The 22,242-nt window shown below is 37.0% G+C and overlaps 1 pseudogene across 1 annotated transcript in view; it reads right to left on the bottom strand.

The window, feature by feature from the left end:
- LOC147824449 (zinc finger protein 292 pseudogene) overlaps positions 1-17,225 on the bottom strand; it is a 32,632-nt pseudogene extending 15,407 nt beyond the window's left edge. Inside the window, exon 1 of the transcript XR_015442367.1 lies at positions 2,227-17,225. The product of XR_015442367.1 is annotated as a zinc finger protein 292 pseudogene (transcript). The remainder of the gene's footprint in view (positions 1-2,226) is intronic.
- Between the last annotated feature and the right edge of the window lie 5,017 nt (positions 17,226-22,242).

Below are 22,242 nucleotides of genomic sequence, written 5' to 3'. Positions count from 1 at the left end.
TTAAGCTAATCACGCAAAAGAAAAGCCCTAATACACTGGCATCTTCACTTACCAGTGGTTCATCATTACAGTGATCAGAAACAAATCTCCTTGCATCACACTGTATCAGGCAGTTTTGCTAAATGCCCTTCTTTAAGAGCTAGATCAATTTCTAAGAAAACTGTATGAAAACATTCAGTTCACAAAAAATACTAAAATCACTGATTTAAATTATTATTTAGAAAAAAACATGTATTAATCATCCACAAAACAACTTTTATTTTAATAAGTAACAGTGGGCTTGCCAAAGGCAGGGATTTTAATGTCAAGTTTCATGCATATTGATAATAAACCTTAAGGAGGTGAAACCAACTATTCAATATCACCCATTAAGCCCTCAAAAATAAAAACTATACTACTTTAATAAAACTTAAAAAAATATTTTCCAAAGAAAATAGATCATTCCTTGGCCATGCTTACTTATTCAGAGTACCAGCAATTTCTGTTAAGTGCTTCATTGCTCCTGCCAATCTGATGCTGCTGCACAGGGAATATACACATCTTTGTATCATCACAATATCATCAATATCTCACACTAACAATATTGTGAATGTAACTGCTTTATAACAAACATAATATAAAATTCAATGCTACAATTCATGGCAAACAAAAATGTAAATATTGAAAAGATGTTTTGTTTCCAGAGCTGATTTTAGTTAGACTTTAAAAAGACGTTCATGACCTCGCCTGAAATCACCTCTCATTCTGGCCGTGAATCCACAGTATAAATATGGTGAAAAAGCTAAACCATAAGAGTTAACTATATACTGAATAATCAAAATAATCAATTATAATAACTAATACTGCTCTTGAAGACTGATCTAATGAAGGGTATCATCAGATATGGTGAGAAAATACAGATGGAGCTGTACAATCTAATGTCTGTAACAGTGAAATCAAAACATCCAACTTCCTTACAGAAAGTGTTTCAGCTATGTAACTATGTTAAGGATTCTTGTATTTTAGAAACACAAGATGGGCTCCCTTTAATGATAGCAATTTTTCAGATTTATAAAAATGTTTAAAAAATTCTTTCCACAAAAGTTTTTACAGTTTAAAGCTATACACCAATCTATAAATCTCAGAAAATGGGGGAAAAAAACTTTTATAAGATCACGCGTATAAAACAAGAAATGAAATGTGATCTCATTTAAGGCAATACTGGGCTACTTCACAAACCACCACCTCAATACTTACACTGCTCCACACCACTAATTTCTATCACATTCACAAAGGGTTTAAAACACCAATGTTTAAAATCTGCCATGTATTAAATTCTTTATTCACATTTCCATTATATTTCATGGACTCATAGTAACTATATCCAAATAGAAGCAAGGCGGGGGGACTGCTATAGGAAACCACTAAAGAATCTGATTCAACTTTACATGGATATACCACCCCAAAATCCTGGATGGCAAATTTACAAAGCAATGTTGATTCAATGTGCCTACTCTGTGAAATATAGTCTTGAGACTTGTTTCTTGAGATATTGTAAATGTTTCAGGTAAAAATCAATAAACTATGGCAGTTTCTAGTTTTAGTTAAAAAAGTTCTTAATTTAAAACAATAAAAGAAGTTTTAAAAATTTGATCAATTAGTTAAAAATTAAAATTCCAAATACAGATGTATCATGTAATAGTTCAGACGTACAGACTGCTGGTGGCAGCAAATGATTTACAATAATAAATATATACAGGGCCGGGGATTTAGCGCAGTGGTTTCGCTGCCTGCTGTGCAAGCACAAGGACCCAAGTTCCATCCCAGGTACCCAAAGGAAAAATAAATAAATAAATATACACAAAAAGTATCTACAAATGAGAGTACTGTTATACATGAGCAGTGACCTGGTGAAACATACCAATCATACAGATAAATCAGTCTAATTCGTGAAAAGGGAAATTGGGTGATAAATTTTGAGGATTAACTCAAATATTTACAATAAATGAAGTACTAATTCTGTTCCTCAAGTCCCATAGGGATAAAGAGACCTACATGACATATGCCACGCTTTTTTTTTTGGCCAGGCTAATTCATGTCAACAAAAAATAAAAGAGTCACAATTACAGCATGCTTGATGGGTTCCTACTTAAAATAAAACTATAAATGATGTATTTATAGTACATTATCAGTACTGCCCTCTGCCTGTGGCTTTACCTACACTCATTTCTTTCATAACTGACGTACCTGGATCATTTTAACGTACTTCAAGTTTTTGCAGACTGACGGTAGGTTTCATTTCCTGAAGCTGTTTTAGGTCAAGCTCAGTGCAATCTTGAAGAGTCTTATCTAAAACAATTTTTACATTATCACTGCACTGAAGCTGTGATGGATTGGCAAACTGTACAAAAATTTCACTTTCTTTCCAGGAACAAATATGATTTGCACCAGTCACAGCAGTCTTCTCAGTATTTTTTCTTGAATTTGAATGAGATCTTCTTTTAGTTCCACTATTTGTGTGGTCTTTGTCAGTATTCTTCTTCTGTTGCACTGCAGGCTCTTCAAGACACTTCAGAAAGGATGCTTCAAATCCCGTTGGTTTAAAAGAGCTCCAGTCAAAAGATGCAGGACGCTTCTCAGTGGTTTGAAGTGCAACAGCAGTTTCTTCCTCTTTACGCAGGCTATTTATCTCAACTGTTAATTCTGGTTCAACCTTTTCAACTTTCCTTTTTTTACATTGTGAGAGGTTTTTTTCTTTATTAACTCTCTTCAAATTAATTGCTTTTTGTCTTTCTGACCGGCAGGGATTACTTTCCTGAAAATCATTATTTATGTTTGAGGCGGTATTACCTTGGGTTTCCATACTTGTGGTACCTTCATTTATTACTTTTGTAATCAATAATTCTGTTAGTTCATCCATTTCATCTTTTTCATTGTTTTCAACTTCCTTCTGTGGAACAGTAGTTGTTCTGGAGTTATCATTGTTCTCTGATATACATGTGTCAGAAGCTTTCACGTCCTTCTTGTCACCTCCTTGCTCAGAAGTTTCCTTTACTTCCAAGTTGTCACACCGTTTGAGGACAATAAGAAGATTGCGGTGCTGTGATGTACATGCCTTAGATAATTTATGGCATTTACAATGTCTAATTATATTGCTTTCACTTGTAACAACTGAAGTACATCCCTTTATCTTACATGGATAGTGGGTTACAAATCTGCTTGTACATTCAGACAAGGCATTATTTCTTGCCTTTATAGAATATATATGCTTTCCTTGTTTCAGAGAATAAGGTTTGCTTTCTTCAATCTGTACAATCTTTGCATTCTTGTTTTCTAAAGTTTTTTTCTTTCGTTTGGTTGCAGGCATTTTGATTCCTTCCTTTCCAGTTCTACTGTGTTTTGTTCCCCGTTGCTTAGATTTTGACTTTTCTTGGTTTGCTTTGCTTGATATATTTTTCTGACCAGGTGTTAATTTTCCTGGCCGAATCAAATGAGCTTTACGTTTGTCATTATGTTTACTGAAAATGTGTCGGAGGAGGTTAGATCGAGTTGCATATATCCGATCACAACCTTCACAATCACATTTGTATATGCCATCTTCTTCTGTTTTACTTGCTCTTGCTCCAATTCCACGGTCTGCCTCAAGATGAACGATATAGTTCAAATATGTTGTAAATGAAGACTTACACTCCAATTGGTCACATGGAAATTTGCCAACATCAACAGAAGCAGTCATACTTTCAATTTCCTCAGGAGTCATTTCATGAAGTTTCATGTAGTGTTGTATTAGTCCAGTAATTGCTTGGAAAATTCGAGAACAGTCACTCACCTGACACCGAAATTCTTTCATTGTTTGTTTAGTTTCAGTTTCTTTACTTTCTTTCCCAACTTCACTCTCCTCTTCAACCTCTGCAGAAAACGCATGACGATCTGATTTGTGTACAGCCTGGTAATGAAGAATTAAGTTTTGCTGTACTGTAAAGGCAGCAAAACACCCTTGGTAAACACAACGGTAAGGTCTATAGGGACTATATCTTGCTGGAAATTCAAGGGATTGGGAAACTGGCTTCTTTCGTTTTTTCTCCTCCTTTTCTTTTTTATGCTTCCTAATTTTTCGTCCTTTGCTTTGGATGTCTGTGGGAGAATCTGTATTACACTGCTCAGAAGTAACTACAATTAGTTGTGAAGAACTTTCTGTTTTTTCAGGACTTTCTTTTTCCAAAAGTTGTTTTTCTGGGACCACTGCTATATTACTGAGGGCATTTTCTGTCTCTCCTCCCAAAAGTAAAGTAGGTTGTAATTCCCTTTTAGTTTCCTCTGTCACAGCTGGCTGTTTTTTCACTTGGGTAATTCGCGAGGTTGACAAATTTTCATTCGGAGACTTTCTTCCACAAGGCCTTTTTATTTTTAACTTTACCATTTCTTCTGTTGTAAAATGATGTACCAACTGACAGTGTGCCCGGAGGTTAGAATTTCTTGTAAATGCTTTTGTACATGTAGGAACTACACATTTAAATGGAGCAAATTTCAACTGCTTCTTCTTAATTTCAAGAATCATTTCTGGAGTGTATTGGTGGATTTTACCATAGTGCTTAAAGAGAGCGTCCTTTGTCATAGCACTGTAGTTACAGCCTTGGTTTTGACACACAAACGGTTTATTAACTTTGTCACTAAATGGAACATGTACCATTTCAGAAACTGGCTGAACGACTGTGACATCTGAAATTGGTTTAACAGGAGGACTCAGTGTCACTGATGTATTTATTAGTATACACTGGGACACTGGAGTGGATAGGTCGTTTTCTAATTTTAATTTTTGTAAACCTTCTAAAATTTCTTGTATTTGATCTTCCTCATGTAATACTTCAGACTGAGGAATGTTACTTTTTGTTGGCATGACACTTAAAGAGGAAAACTGAGATGAATCAGGTAATTTGTTATTTTGAACAGAGTTTACTGAAGGAAGCTGAACATTATAATTTATCTGAGTATTCTGTGATGTTTCACCAGCACCCTCAGAGCCACTTTTTACCTCAAGTATGTGAGGATCCATAGCAGTTTTAATAATTTCAAGAGTCTTTTCAGTGTTCTGTATAAGATGGTCTTCAGGAGGCACCACTTTTTCAGGAGTATTGTGATCATCAAGATGCTCTTCCAGCTCACTCTGAGAACGATCAACTTTACCACAACCTATGAACTTACAAGTGTAGGTATTATAATGTTGTGCTTCATGATCATACAGTAAATAAGCTTCTGAAAAAATTCTGCCACATTTGGGAAACATGCACTTTGCTCTGAAAACATGATGCGCCTTTCGGTGGGTTAAAAGCTCTGCATAACTATTAAAACCGGCTTTACATTTCATCTGTATACAGATATATGGTTTACTGCCACTGTGCATTTGTAAGTGATCATTGAGATGAGCAACACTTACAAAATGCCGTCTACAGTACCGGCAAATAACTTTTTTGCTTTGCATTTCAAGAAAGTGCTTGGCATCTTCATTATCCTTATGCCCCTTTACGTGAGCAACTAAATTTTTTAAGTACTTAAAGCCCTTTTTACAAAAAGTTACAGGGCAATTAAATTCATTCACAGGTACTCGTTTCTGGACTAGGATCCCTTCGGGCTCATAAGATTTATCTTTGTCATCATTCTCATCATCTGGACCATCATTTTCATTAAACACTTTGAAATCTGTTGAATAGAGACTATTCCTTTTTATAGGCCGCTGTTCCTGCTTAGTCACCGTATTAGTCTTCTGATTCTCATGGGTGGTTGTGATCTTAGGAGGCCTTCCCAATCTTCTTAATGGTTTCATAGCTGCCAGTCTCTCTTTACTAGATTGTTTAACATGTAATGTAACATGAGGGACAAACGTTTCTTTAGAATTAAAGTTTTTTGCACATACGGGGCAACTGTAAACCCCATCTTTATAATGTTTCTGGGCATGTCGTACCATTCGGTGGCCAAGGAATTCTTTGTCACATAGCACACAATACTGCATGTAGGCTTGCCAATTCCTAAACCTAGCAGATATAAATCCTCTCTCTCTTAACTGTTTTATCTCCTTCTTCTTTTGCTTTTCATCACCAATATCTTTAAGATGGCCAGAATTAGCACCAACTCCACCAGAAAGTCCATTCACAGAGGGTTCTTTATTCTCTTCCTTGTAGTCTACTACTTTTTCATATACTTCACTGTCATTTAGTTCATCAATTGCAGACACAATGGATGCTTCTTCTCCCATTAGGGCAAGACATTGTCGTTTTAAGGTTTTCCAATCCCAGAATTCTGGATCAAAGGGCCACTGAGTTTTCAGAACAAGTAGGAGCTCACAGTGCAGAGAATTTGGTATTGGAAGATTCTCTTCATCATATTCCTGGTCTGGCTGGTTATACAACATCTCCACAGCATAATACACATCTACTGTAGGCTCAATAAGAAATTCGCTCAGTTGACAAGCTCGTTTAACTTCCAGATCATCAGGCAACAAACATGAAATGGTCTTGCAAATAGATCTTTTCACTTCAGTATTTTCTCTAGCATCCAAGCAAAGGGCTTTTACACACAGTTCTATACAGGTAGCAAGTCCAGCCCCTTCAGTCTCTGAATTAATAACTTTAATCAGGAAGAAAATATGATATACAGTCTTCGTTAACAAAGAAAGTTGCCGGCACCTCTCTAGGTACACTTGCACAGATGGTTCTACCCTTTGGTGTAATTTACTCCAACAGAGAGTAAGTTCCCAAGCACAGTACATATCTCCTTGTTGGAGCTGACGTGATAAAAATGCAGTACATAAAACAAGAGCATTTTTTTCATCACCTTCAGATTCTAAGTTACAGATCATTTCTAGAGCATCTTTGCAATCAACTTGCGAAATCTCTTCCATTAACTTCTCATTTGGTGATGATGTGCAAAGACAGACAAGGTAAGTTTGCTTAAGACTACCTTTTGTACCAATCTCTGGATGATCAGAACACAGCTTTGCTAGAGCAGTTGCTTGACTTAACTGATTTGTTTTGATTAGATGTTTAATTCTCATATCCAACAAGATGGGACCCTCAAAAGTTAAAAATTCATTCACTTTATCTTTATCTAACGGTTCCTGGGAAAGAACAGTGCACAGTACCGGGTTTTTCCACACCCCAGCCTCTTGAGCTAGAGTAGCTAAAACTTGCAATTCACAACTGCCATTCTCCATCAGCTTTTCATGAGCTACCTGTACCAGTGTCTGAAATTGCTCCCACTGTTTATCTGATAACTCAACAGGCAGACCCAATAAAAGTTCAACACAGCTTAATGCCAAGCGTTCCAGAACCAATGCTACATTTTCACATTCAGTGGTAAGATAAGGTCGGGCTTTAACATAACTTTGGATAGCCACTGTGTATACCTCCAATAAAGGTAAGGGATCTTCTGAAGTTTTCCATTTCTCTGCATATTCAAGGAGTGTCTGGCACAGCTGCTGACAGTACTCGGTGGCCGCTTCCACGGCTGGCACCTGGCTCTCGCGCAGCTGTCGCTCCAGCTCCTGGAGCCGCTCGCCCAGGCGCTGCAGCTCCGCGGCGACGAAACCGCCTCCGCCGCGACTCAACCTCTCCGGCTCGGCCTGCTCGGCCTGCTCGGCCTGCTCGGCCTCCTCGTCCGCCATCTTCACACTCCTTCACACTCCTCTCCCTCGCGAAGGCACCTGGGTCACGTGATAACACAATGCCACGTCACAATGCCATGTTCGGGGGGGGGGGGGTCAGGTGCCAGGCGCGCGCTCACCCGCCGCGGAGCACATACAACGGGCCCAGTGGGCCGCGCGCGGGGGGGGGGGTGTGCAACAAATGTACAATTTTTATAAGACGCTTTTAAACAACATGATAAAGTTGGTGTTGAGAACATCAGTTGCCTTATACTGAGACTTCATAAGGCCAAGTTTGCATGGTTGGACTTCAGTTTTGCTAGCATGTAGAAAATTGTGGACTTTAAAAATGTGTGAGGGACCATTACAAGTCACTTGGAACAGTCTCAAAGAACAGGTTCTTTGGGCAGCAGAAAAAGGTATCCTGCACTATCGTGTGAGTGTTCATACCATTTACCGGAGCTTCTAGTTAGCCTGGGACACATGTGTGACTCACAACTGCTGTTGAAAAATGTGAAAATGCAGCAGAAGCACGTTGTGTTCATGGTGTTGCCCACAGTGGCCAGTCCAGCGCCCATCTATTTTTTGATCCAGAGGCTTAATTAAATGATGACAAAATGATGAATGTACATTAATATGAGAAAGTGCTTTATTTCTGGATGGAAAGATGTACCAGCTGAGATTTATCTGTTTAAAAAAAGGCAGAAGTTATCACCAAAAGCCCCTTTCCCATCTTGCATTGTTTGTTTTGGATTGGGCTTGGGGAAAGAGATGTCTTTCTTAACTGTCTATTTTGTTTGAACACTTTTTTTTGTGGTTCAAGTGCTGTTTTGTGTGTTAGGACCAAACAGTTGTCAATAAACTTTACAAGCAAGCATCAAAAAAAAAAAAAAATATGCATCCAAGTATACTGTTAAATCCTAGGTTTGATCTATTTAATCCCACTAAAAATGAGCTATCTTAACATCAAATTAAATATTTTTCTTGAATATTTTGTTTCCTTGAAGTCATTTTCCCTGGTTATCAATAACTATTGAATAATGCTAGAATGCAAGTGGCTGTGTTTCAGCATTTCCACACAGTGCTCTCTGGAAGATTCCTTCTTGCTTCTCTGATACAGAGGCCTGTGAAGTGAGAGAGGTGAGCTGTGCTAAGTTAAGTTTGAGAAAAAGATTCAGCAAAGTCAAATAGCATTTCAGTAATTCTCAGTGCCTTTAATATGGTGATAAACTGATAGAGTGCAAGGGGGAAACTGAAAGTACAGTTCTTCTTAAAACTATGTAGGACCATTATTTTGCAGAGCAGTTGTAGGGACCAGGAGCAATGGTGGTGAAGCCATGGCACATGGGCCGTAGCTGGCTGTTATCACTGAAATCTCTAAAAGGCTCTCCATCATTGGACTAGGGTTTCCAGGTCTCTGTCACATTTTTCAGCAGATAGTTAGACATTAGCAGGCCTCAGGGACAAATGGAGGGTGTGTGTCCAGAATAGAATGTCTTGCTAGTTAAGACAAAGACATCAATGTATAATACATTTATAATCCCCATTCCAACAGTAAGTGTGCACAGATCCTGGGGAGCAGCTCTGAGGCCCAGACTGGTGTGGATGCAGGCGGATCACAGCCAGGGCTCCACCCTGACCTCAGAGGCTCCTGCACACCCATCCTAGCCAAAGTCCCACCCAGAAAAGAGCTGCACAGGCACATAAGCTTCAGTCAGAGGCCCGCCATACAATCAACCACAGCCAAGGACCTGCCTGGAAAACAGCTACACAGGCACACAAGCAATACTCAGAAGCTTACCCTGATACCATTGATAAGTGCATGGAGACCCTAGCCAGATGACTGCACAGACAACAGGAAATGGGGTGCACAGCTCCCAGCCAAAGGCCCTCCCACACAATAGCTACATGGAGGCCCCAGCAAAAGGGACAACTAGATATTAACCCAGTGGGGACAGTGCCCAGCCAGAAGCCCGCCCAGACAACAGGTCAGCTCAGGGATCCACAAGGCCACCACTCTGAACCCAGGAATTGGTGTACTGTTGAGCAGCAGAGTAAAGGCTGCTCAGTGGCTCACTTGGAATTCAAGACCACTGGGTGAACAAAAAGTCACCTCAACAAAGGCGCAGCAGGCCGCATCTGTTAAAATGAGAAGACGCATAAATAAGTCTCAAAACCAGACTTCCACATCACTGAAGACAACCCCAAAGGGAAACGAGATGGAACAATCTGATACTCAACCACATGGACTCCCTGAACTGGCAACAAAAGAGGATCTGGAAAAAATGAAATCAGAAATAATTCTTGAATAACAGCAGAGATTGTGCCCATAGTGCAAGACATGATTAATAAATCTAGAGAGGACTCAGATAAAAAAAAATAGAGGAGCTAAGGAACATGATGGAATCCCAACATAAGCTTCAGTAGTGAAATCATATCCAAAGCCTCTTAAAGGTCAAGATAAGCTTTAGTAACTTGTAAGTTTTAAATGATGTTGTATTTTAAACAAAAAAGAACAAATGAAAAAAAATTATAAAATTAAAGGACACTTTTAAAAGTTTGCATTAAACAATTTAATGTCTCCAATTCCAGTAATGCTATTCAATAGAACTGTGCTATTCAGAAGATAATTATAGCATTTTAGTGAATGTGTTTGCACGTGCACGTGAGCATGTGTATACACGTTTGTGTGTGTGTTTATATACATGGACTCATGGTATATTTGAGGTTCTAAGGTCTGATAAATGTTTAAAGTTATATTGTAAACATTTTTGTTACTGTCAGTATGTGGCTGAATGTGTAATCTCTTTGGAAAGGTGACACAAAGTAGTTGACTGTCCTTCTCTCTCCCTAACCTTCCACTCAAATTTCTTTTGGTACTGCGGATTGAATCCAAGACCTTCATATTCATTCAGCTGGATCCCCAGTCCCTTTTCCATATTTTTTATTTTGAGATGGGGTCTCAGTCGCTAAATTGCTCAGGCTAGGCTTGAAATTGTGATCCTCTGACCTTAGCCTCTGCCCAGAATGTCAGAATTATAGACATAGGCCACCATGCCGGGCCCCATTCCACTTTTAATCTGTGGTCAGTTTGTGCATATTGGCAAGTTGGTGCTACCCATAAAGACATTATGCAGTGATAGCAGACAGAGGGTATGGTAGGGTGCTCCATCAAGTAGGCATTAATGGCACTGCTTTGAAAGTAAAGGAGCCTCTGACCCCAAATAGTTTGCAGCCCAACAGAGGATCCATAACAGTGAAAAAATGCATACGAATAACTAATTACTATGATGGCAATGAAGATTCAGATTAAGAGGAAATAAATGAGAGATGAAGTCTCTCAAGTTTCCAAAGATTGATCCATGATGGCCGTTTGAGATGTCACCGTCATCTCTTAGCCTTGTTACAAATGAGGCTTTTTAGAACTAAGGACATTCAGATACATGGAAAACTCATCATTAGCTAAGCCAGTGCTTATATTTTGGAAAGGGCCAGAACTTGACCAAAGGAAATAAAAATACCTTTTCTAGAACAAAGCAAAGGCAAGTTTCATAATATAGTCATGAATCACATGGTAGAATTTAGACTTTGCATTTCTTGAGATTTCTTAGATTCTTTATTTCATCAAGCTATTGATTTTATTATATTCAGCAATTACATATTCTTATTAGGAACTTGCTATCAAATGATAACAACTATCAGTGGTGAAGAGGGCCTAGAAATATAGAATTATTGGATATATGCACAGTAATATTCATAAATCTTTGATAAGTTTTTAGAATACAACTTAGCATGTAATAATCATGAGATGCAAATAATAAACATGAGAACCACATTCAGTAGAATGTAAAGATATAGTTGGCATATAATTTTTAACATTCAACCCAATTTCATAAGTATAACAAATCATACAATTAACAAAAATAAATGGTATTTATTTTACTTTGAAGTAGAAAGAAATGAAAATACTATTTACACGCTGAGCTGGCAACTCATATACATCCCTTGCTTTTTAGGCAATTGTTATGAGTGAATTATATAATTTGATCTCTCTGATTTTTATAATTCTCAAAAAAATTCCAAGGATACTTTCTTCCTTACTATTTAAATTCTTATGAAGACAAATCAGAATTCATTTTAATCTAAAGCATACTTTTAGATAGCTCTGAGAGCTTCCAAATGCATTGCATTTGATCTAAGTAAGAAAGACCTTATTGTCAAGATTATGGCAACAATTTTACCTCTGTTTATTATTGCTGAAATAGTTTTCAGTGGTATAGACTATAAACAATCAGAAACAAAATTGTGAAGAATCATTCATTTCCCTGTAAATGTCTAGAACACTCAAGGGAAGAAAGAAATCAATGATTTTTCTGTGGTTTCCTTGTAGTTATTTGGTTCAAATTAACTAAACTTTGATATGGAACAAAAGTCACTGACCCTATGTTGAGGGAATGAGGTTGAGACTTTCCATGTGACTTCTAGAGAAATTTTTAGAAATAAAAGGTTAATAAAATATTTATGTAGAATTTAAGGTGTCTAATTTTGCAGGGCAAGATTAACGCTCTGAATTACCTCACAGACCACAGAGATAGTTTCAACTTTTCCAAGTGGGCATGGTCTGAAACAGCCAAAAGCAAAGGTGTAGTATTTTTCTTATTGTTGTTTGTTGAGTCAAATAATAACTGTTTCCTAATATTTAAAGAGGTAATTTAAAATTAGTATGGCTAATTTTAATGATATTCATATATTAAGCAAGTTCATACACTCATTTTTCTAGACCAAACTACTGTAATATGAATGCTTTTTAAAGTTCACCACCTAACTATTAGAGTGAGTGTTTAAAGTTAGTCAACATCCTTCTACTTCAGCAAGTTCCCACATACCCCACACTATTTCAAGATTCACCATATCTGAGGTCTTATTTTTACGTACTGGCAATTTAACCAATGTTAGGGCAAACATAGGGCAAAGGCTGACTTGCAAGGGACCTGAGGCTGATGAAAAGTCCTTCCCAGATACAAAAAGGAAAGCACAATACCTGTAGGACTTTGAGAAACGCAATCTCGATCTGGCTCTTGGAGACGATTCTGGTGCTGTGACTCCCAGAGGATCCCCAACAAAAGCCATTTGTACAGAAAGGACCAAGTTTCACAGAAAGTCAAAAGTCAGAGCTGGTTCAGAGCCCTGGGACTGCAGGGCCCCTGGAGGAGCAGAAGGCACTTGTGGCTGAGGGAGGGCATTTCTTCTGTGTGGTGGTATGTGCTGTCAGAGAGGTGGCAGGCTGGCTGAGGCAGGGCTGGGAGGCATAGCCAGGACTTCCTGCTGCGTGACACTTGGCCTTTGCGACAGAACTTGCTTCACTCAGACCTTATCTCACTATTAATGTGAGCAACCCTCCCTTGAAAATTTGTTTTTAAATATAGTCCTGATTAAACAGCCATAGTCACATGCCACTCCTGAAAAGCATAATACACAGAAGCAGGCACACACACCATGGGAGGTATGATTGAAGTGGGTGAGACTTTATGTTAAGTGTGAACATTTTAAAAAGTAAATAGAGGGCTCGGTTAAAAGAAAAAATGTAAATATATGCCATGACTGGGAAATTCAACAAATGTGACTAAATTTCACACGATCAGTTGCCAGTATATTTTTTCTTACTTCAGCTTCTTTTAGAAACACGGATGGATATCATTATGAACAAAACTTCCATAAGGATTTAATCCTTTCAAAAATACCAGCCCCTCCCTGCAAGCTGACGTGAGAAGAAAACAGGCAGATCACTTTCAAAGCTTTTGGCAGCTTTTCCCTCAAGGAGATGCTGCGTCACCTTGGAGCGTGAGTTATAATGCAAGACTCTGACAAGAAAGATCAATTTTCTTGTCCATTTTCTAGTCTCTAGAGATGTTTCTTAACTGATAAATCCCTTAAAACAACTTTCTTTCAAATTAAATAAATGATGACAGCCAAATAATGCCCTTTGAAAGTTTTACAAGTCCAGCACATCTTGGAGAGACATATATTTCAAGATATTGTCCTGCGGAGTCAAAGAAAGGACCCCAATGTTGTCATGGTTTCTCACCACCGAGTGTGTTTCATGTTAACAAGGAGGCACCATTCCATCAGTCCCTGTCCAAACATTGCCCTGTGGGTGACCTCCACTGTAAACCAAGGCAGAGCTCCACTTTTTGAGGATAAGATTAGAGAGGCCTGGAGTGCCCCAGAGTGAATTTAACCCACTCTGAACTGATAAAAACTAATCAGTAATTGAACTCAGCAAACATCACCACACGTACCAAATTTCCAGACCCCTAAAGCTCAAAGGGACCAAAATGTTCATGTAATTGCCATAAATGATTAAGATATTCAACATGACGCTTAGTTCCATAACAGCATCCAGCACACCAGGAGTTTCTGAGAATGCTGCAGGTTCCATTATCAGCTTTGGGGATGAGTAATACGAAACGCAGTTCCACCTTTTTTCGTTATTTGACGTAGGGGCTCCAAGTGTGTGGGTGCATGATAGCTGCCCAGAACACCAATGACCTTGGAGGAGCTGAGAGTTCAAATAAGCATAGTCTTTCTGAATCAACTTCAATATTCTAGTGCTTCAATAATCGCCCTTTTGCTTTTGTGTAGGGATCTGCATTTCACCTGAGAGAAACAGGTGGACACCTTCCTGGTGTTCTTTGAGGTTTGAAAAGGTGCCTATGCCTATGCAATTTGCTCCTCTGGTGGAGGAAATTCCACTATTATCATTTCATTCCCCTATATTCTTTAGTTTCAATTTGGAGGCAGATCTGGACAATGCACATATTCATGGTAGAATTAATATGGAGCAGAACAACTTGGTATTTAGGAAAACGGCTTTGTCTGAGATTAAATCCAGACAGTGTAAGAGGGCTGGTCCATGGGGTAAGGAGGGGAGGAGCCCGCAGGGGTGATTGGGGAAGGGTGGATTGGTGTGAAGCGATAGGAGGGTACAAAGAATCAGGAGAGCAAACGGATGGTATTTTCGTCTCATACAATACAGAGCTTTCATTCTATCCAGGGATGTTTTACATTTTGTAGGTGATAATGAAAGCTATAGTTCCCAGAGACAACTTTGGAAGCAGAAAATATTACTTTCATTGTTACTCCAATTTTTCTTATAGTAAGACAAATCTTGTCTTCTTATTCAGGCTAATTTCAGCAAAAGATATTTTCACTAATAATTACCTTTGTCACTTTATCAATTTAGATTTTTTAAAAGACTGTCCTGTTAATTGATATCTCATTGATAAAATATAAGGGCATAATAATAATAACCTAGAATAACAACAATGATAATAACCTAGAATAAAGCTACTGCAGATTGTCCAACTTTTTTGAGAAATATACAAGAAAAGAGAAGCAAATTTGTTTTTTAAAAAATTATCGCCCAAAATGCCCCCCCAACAAATAGTTAAGCAAGATAAAAATCAATGAAATTGTAAGCATGAAATTATGAACATTATGAAAATGAAGACTTTGGTCACCTTTTCTAATGTGAAATTGGATAAAGACATAAATGTCTGCTCATGTTAATGTTACTTTTCCTTTACAATTACTCACCCTCTTCTTATTTCTTCTGTATAGTTACACATAATCCTGTTTAGGTTATCAGTCCTCAGCAAGGTCACAGAAATAAGCTACTTATTTTTGAGGGAAATTATGAGCAAAGCTAGCTTTGATTTCAAATGTAAAAGTCAATCATGTTTTGAGGGATTGCTTAGTATTTCTCTGATAGGAAAATTTAGACAAATGAAAAAATATTTTTAAAAAATCAAATAAGATGTTTTCTAGGATGAACCTCTGCTGTCATGTATGTACCCACCAGCTGGTTATAATTTTCATTTCATGGATACAAGAGTAGAAAAGAATAAAGTAGAAATTTTAAAAATATTTTAATTACTTTTACATTGGTATTTATTTTCCAGAGAATTTTAATAAAAGCATGATTAAATGGCAAGAAGGAATGGTCCATCCCTGAGACTGTCTTCTTTTACATGTTGAAAACTAAGCTTATATCCTAGTGAAAACAGGATTTTGAGATCTAAGCACTGCTCCATCTAATTGTTACCCACATAATTTCTAACCCACTAAAATCTCAATGAAATGCTCATCTCCTGCCAAAAAGTGAGATCTTATGTTTTGCCAAGTTCCATTTATGGTTTGTTTTTTTTTAAACTTGCCTCTTGACTATTTCCGGGATTTTGGTTCCAAGATTCCAAATGTTAAAAATGAAAGATTAGGGTTTTGGTGTCTGACAAAGACTCTCAGAATTCCTTTTGCAGGAGAGACTACTATAAATTAGATAGAAAAATGCCAAATTTGAAAGTGGGAGAATTTAAACATAATCCACACAGGGATTCATTTACTTATATATCAAATCACAAATTGACAAGCATGGGGAGGACTGGGGAAGGATGGGCTAAATGAAATTCAGAGAAATAAAGAGTTACATTAGTGAGTTGTGTTATGTGGAAATACACTACCTCAGGACATCAGAGTAAGCAGAGAGATAGGTTTCAGGATAATGTTCTATTTTGAAATAGTTGCCGGTCACAGACTCAAAGCCAGTAGACAGTAATGTGGAAGAAATTAAGGCTACTATTTATCAACTACCTCTGATGAGGGTGTCACTGTAATAATTTTATTTTCACAATGATACAAGAGTGTAAAAGTGTTACAAAAGGAAGACTAATAGCTGGATTTGCACACTTAATACTAATGTTCATTCAGTACAAGGCACTGTGGTTTTAAAAAGGCTTATTACATTAATTTATTCTGATCATCCACTATATACAAATGGAAGTGCTGCAAAATAATGCTAGAAATTCCTTCAAACTGCTTTTAGATGTTCATTCTAAACCTTACAGAAGTATGCTTGATTTGGAGGTCAACTGCTCCATGTTCTGAAACAAGGGTCAACTATGTTATGTTCTGCAATACAGTGGAAGGCTGACAGAATTGAGAACACTAGAAAATCTTGCTTTGTGTTTTATGCTTCTCCAAACACATTCTTTAGTCCTATGTGGACCAGGACACAAACAGAAATAAACTGTCACTAAAGAGCTAAGGACATTAAGACATCAACCAATCAGCTAAAGATATGTTTCCATATAAGAATAAAAGATCAATAAAACTATGGATTGTGAATCCAAATGTTTTACTATACACTTAACGGTTTCCATTTATAATAAAGTACTTTTAGGAATGTCTTAGCAATTTGAATTTTCTATTCAATAACACAATGGAGCTCCATTTAAATACTTTGGTAAACGATACTGAAGGGAAAAAATGAAGGAGAAAAAATAGGAGGGAAGAAAACTAAATGTGATACTTATTGAAGATCTACTAAGTGTTTCACAAAGGATATTTTTCTAACTGTTCAACAGAAAATATTTCCAGAATCAAATTCTTTAAAGATACTGAAATTAATATAGGCTAATCACTTTAAATAAAGACTTGACTATGATTTTTAAGTGTGTGGAAAAGTCTTATGGGCTCAGTTAATGAACTAATTGCCCAAGTTTCTTTATGTGAAAATTTTAAAAGTCAGAATTTTTTTTTTCTTTTCAATATTGCACTAATGAATACAGTATGAAAAGAAGTCCTACTTAGTTCTTCACTGGAAAGTGAAAGAGTGGATGTGGGTGGTGAAAAATAAGAACCAAGAGAGACTATGTAAAGGTGCAAATTTCCAATGATGAATGTCATTATATTGTACACCTAAAATGTACCAATGATTAGAATGAATAATCGATAATGCAAAATAGGAAAAAAAAGGTCCAAAGGGGTAGGGGTAGTGGGAAGGGCAGGTGAAAGGAAAGAAGGGAAAGGAAAAATGATGAGCAATGGAAAAAATGGAAATCAAGTCTTTGTAAATAGGGAAGGGTGGAGGGCGTGAAGGGAGGGCTAGGAATGGGGAAAAAATAAGAACCAAGATGCATTATGTAAAGGTCCAATTCCCAATGAGAAATGTAATTGTGTTGTATGCCTACAATGTACCAATAAAAGAATTTAATTAAAAAAATAAATCAATAAAAAATGCTGGTGGGGCTGTGGGGACAAAGGAATCCTTCTTTACTGTTGGTGGGAGTGTAAATTGGTACAAACTCTATGGAAATCAGTGTGGCAATTCCTCAAAAAACTAAAAGTAGGCATTCCATTTGATACAGCTATTTCCCTTCTAGGTATCTTCCTGAAAGAGTTAAAAGCATCATACCACAGTGATATAGCACACCCATGTTTACAACAGCACAATGTATATAATAGCTAATTCATAATTCAGGTCTCCAACCTCTTTATCAGCTGTTTGAATGTTAAATGGAGTGAGTTTTTGCTTTAGAATGTATGGAAATGGAAACAAGTGTGTTTAATGTGCACAACAGGCTTTGACAACATGACTTCTTCAACAGATGTCCTATCCTACTTCCCACACTTTCATACATAAAAAGCACAGTCTATTTCCCGAGATGTGAAATGTTGCCAATATTCACTTGCAAAAGAATTTCCAACAGTAGGAGCCATGGAAAGAATTAAAACACTTTAAACTCATGTCCAAATAACCAAATGTCTTATATCATTATAAAATCACAAGATGAAAAATAATCATGATGTCAAGTAGCTGAGCAAAGAGGAGCTATCTGCTATACTGCTTTGTACTTGGTTGCCAGATCACTTTAAAAACAATCTGTCAGTTTGTCTTGTACTTAGCCAGGTTATCATCACTAGTTGAACATGTAGTTTACATATACACAAAAAGTAGATGAGACAACTCCTACCTAGAAAAAAAATCATTTAATGTCCAATTCACATATCATGTCAGAATTAACTTCAATTGACAACATTACGAGATAGAAATAAAAGTGGTACAGCATCAGTGATCTTATTTGTGGTTAGCTAATATCACATCAAGCTGATACTCAAGCCTGTACTATCATTTACTGCCTTACGTTGTCTTTTTAATGTTCTCTTTTCTGGAATGGACTGTAAACAGCAAGGTGGACAGACTCATGGCTTATGTATCTTTGAATTCTCCACAGTGCCCAATAATTTCTCTATACATAGTACCATGTAGTATATTTCTCGCCACATAGTCGGTATTCAGTAAATATCTATCACAAAAAAGGCTTATACCCATATTCTGTCTTTGTTGACCGTTCAACGTAGGGGATCCAAATCTTTAGCTTGCCTGAATAGTATACAGCTATTGTGCTGAACGGTTATTAACTAGTGCTCCTTTTACTCTCAAAAGCATCTCTGTGTGGATTATAAATTATCTGAATATCACTTGACTCTGAAATGCACATTTACAAGGTCGACTCAGCTACTTGACTGAAAGTAGCTCAAAGGCAAAGCCTGATTTGTCCTCATTATTGCTTCTCCAAATTCATCTCTGTATCCCAATTCTTTAAGGGTCTGTATCAATGATTCAAGAAGAAATAACTTAATAGGGAAATTCATGGCTAAACTCAACTGAATACATCTAGAGAAGAAACAAAATGTCATAGAATGATCCTCATGGAGATTAGGCAGGCAAATACCAACTCAGACTTTTAAAAATTTAGACAATACAAAAATTATCTTCCTGCATTCAAATCCTTTTAACTGTGAAATATCATTATCATTGTTAAAATACTTGTGTGTCCCTAAGTTCATTCAACACAATTTCTGGGTTATTTATAATATGAATGAGCATGTTGTTTTCAGAGCCAAGTGACTTTGACTAACCTGCACTGCCATAAAACACTTACTCAACCAGGGGAGAAAAACTGCATTTTCCAGCATCAGTTACCATGATACTTAAGCTTCATTCACTCATTTAACAAATATTTATCAATTTAACTATTTTCAGAGGTGAGAATTTAACCAGTAGCAAATAAAACAGACACATATTACTGCCTTCATGGAACTGACTATCAGTAGAAATAGGCAGATGGACATATCAGTAGGTAAGATATTTAAGACAGGTGAAACTTGATATGAAGAAAAATGGGAATGGGTACAAAGAATGGAGGGATAGGGATAAGAAAGAATTTGTATCTCAGGAGTGGATGACCTCAGGGCTCGGTTTCTTGTGATGAATGACTCAAAAAGGGACACAGGGAAAAGCAGACTATCTAGAGGTAAGGAAGCAGGTACAGGCATGGGAAGTGGTTGGTGCAATATTTGTTGAGTAAATGACAGAGTGAATGACCAGACATTAGTTGCAATGCTAAGAGAGAAAACCTGTCACCTAAGGAAAAAATAACCCAACCAAATTAACCTGACCTAGAACTTAACCATGACTAAGGTTTTGCAAGCCCTAAACTGAAACATCCCTATTAATTAATAGAAGAGAGCCATTTTTTTTCTGCTGTGATTCATTCCTTTGTTGATGGACTATTTCTATGTTAGTCATTAGATAATTTAATATAGGCACAATATAAACAACTGTGATTTAGCATCAATAGACAGAATTTGCCTGTTAAACTTGATGGATGAATCCCAAATCTAGGTAGCAGAATGTAAAGGCAATTGTAGAAAACATAAATTAAATCAGTGGTAATCAGCATAAGACCTTATTAGGTACCTTAATCATTTAGCAACAGAAGCTGGTGCTAAAATTTTAAATAGGTTTTAAAACTTTTAAACATCTTTCCTTATTTTCTTCAAGTAATCAGTTACAATTTCATACACTAGTCACTACAGCAACAATTATAGCCAAAATGTCTATTAAGCATTTACTTGGTGACATCAAGTACTACTCTAAGAGCTCTGCACGTAAGAGACTCTTCTTGTTGAAAGGTCTATGGAAGCGATTCGAAATATAACCTCCCCCTACTGTGTAAAGACTGCCCCAGGAGAAGTAAATCTGTCCTGGTACCAGGAACAATCTGCTTCATGGGACAGCAAGAAAATGTTTTAGAAATCCAAACATGTTTAAGAAGTTCTCTCTCTCTCTCTTTTTTTAAAGATAGAGTCTCATTGTGTAGTTCACACTGGCCTTGTATTCACTGATCCTCCTGCTTCAGCTTCCTGAGTGTTGGGATTACAGATGTGTGCCACCATGCTTAGCTTCAAAAAGTTCTTTATACAAAACTAAATTTCACATTCCTAAAACTGCTACTGCTTGATCTGAGTCTTGGAGTAACTACGAAGTAAGCTTAATTATTTTGGAATACAAAACCTCCCTGATTGTCTAATTAGAGAACTTTATCATCCTGCTTTTCCAGGTTATGTAGCCCTAGTTCTTTTGATTATTACTAATACGTTATGATTTCCAGATGTCTCATCATCCAAGCAACGTGCTTCTGGAAAGACTCATGCTTGCTGGGTTCTCTTAAAGTGTGATATCTGAAATTATTCCCACATCCAGATACCATATAATTATTGCCAAGCACAGAGAGACAGTCAGCTTAATTTTTTCTGTTCACCATCCATGAATGAGCCTTAAAGTAGAACCCTCCACATATTCTTAATTCATACACCATCTGCCTTAGGCCTCCATAATCCAATTCAGATGAATTGTGAGCTCAAAAGCACAGTTAATTTTACTAGTAAACACAAATAAATGTGGATCCTGATTTTGCATTTTATTATATTCATTGTCTTATTCAAATCTATGTTCTTGTATATTTAATTGGCTGGGTAAATAATCAACATCCAGGCACATATTTAATCTTTATTTGGTAGTCTTCATCCATCTATATTGTTCAAATGCTAACAAACAATATTAACTATACTTTTATCCACCTGAATATTTACTATATCTATAATTACACTGGAAGAGACTTCTAAAAAATACTTCACAAAATAAAATGTAAAATTGCTATAGTGTTTTCCTGGTTTACCACAGAACTGACAGTAAGATTATGATTAGTCTTATATAAATAAGGAACTACAAATGATAACAATGGACTGTGAGACCAGAAACTTTGTTAATGAGACTCAAAGGAGTGTGAGAGAGAAGTAAAACAAATGAAAGACAGTATCTTCAAAGATCATTCAAATATCAAATTGACTTGGTCATATGAAAAACCAATTTAGTTGAGACCAAAGCAATGCAACGTGTGGGGATCAAATAACAGACATATATTGAGTAAAAATGCAGTTTGTCAACATCAAATGTACATCACAGAGAAGTGAGTAGCAAATCAGCAAGTTTCACAGCTTAATAGAAGAGCAAGAAGGTCAAATTGCAACATCAGGCTCTTTGAGCTCAATCTCCTATTATAGACACCTTGGTTATGCAAGAGCTCACACTAAATTGGAAGAGTGACACTTATAGAAAATTCAGAGAAGAATAAAATGTGACAGAATAAATGTTTAAAGAGGTGCTGCCATTTTACCTGGAGATGAGAAAACAGGGTGATTTAATGGAGAATTTTTACAAATAATGAGGCCTACTATAGTTCATCCTCTCTTAGGAAATAAAGAAGGATGTGATTTTAATGAGAAAATACAATACCTGCAATGACACAGAAAGGTTACCTGACAGAAGAAGGTCATTGAGTACTGGGTGCTTGTTTGAGGAACTTTGAAAAAGTCCTCGAAGGGCCTTCCACGCATGCCCTCTTGCCACAGAAGCTCATACCTGAACAATTCAAGGTTAGGGC

Source organism: Heterocephalus glaber, unplaced genomic scaffold (genome assembly GCF_053883595.1).
Source record: "Heterocephalus glaber isolate CG9 unplaced genomic scaffold, H.glaber_assembly_v1.0 deba00001543, whole genome shotgun sequence".
Taxonomy (NCBI): Eukaryota; Metazoa; Chordata; class Mammalia; order Rodentia; family Bathyergidae; genus Heterocephalus; species Heterocephalus glaber.
This window is presented reverse-complemented; position numbering and strand designations above follow the sequence as displayed.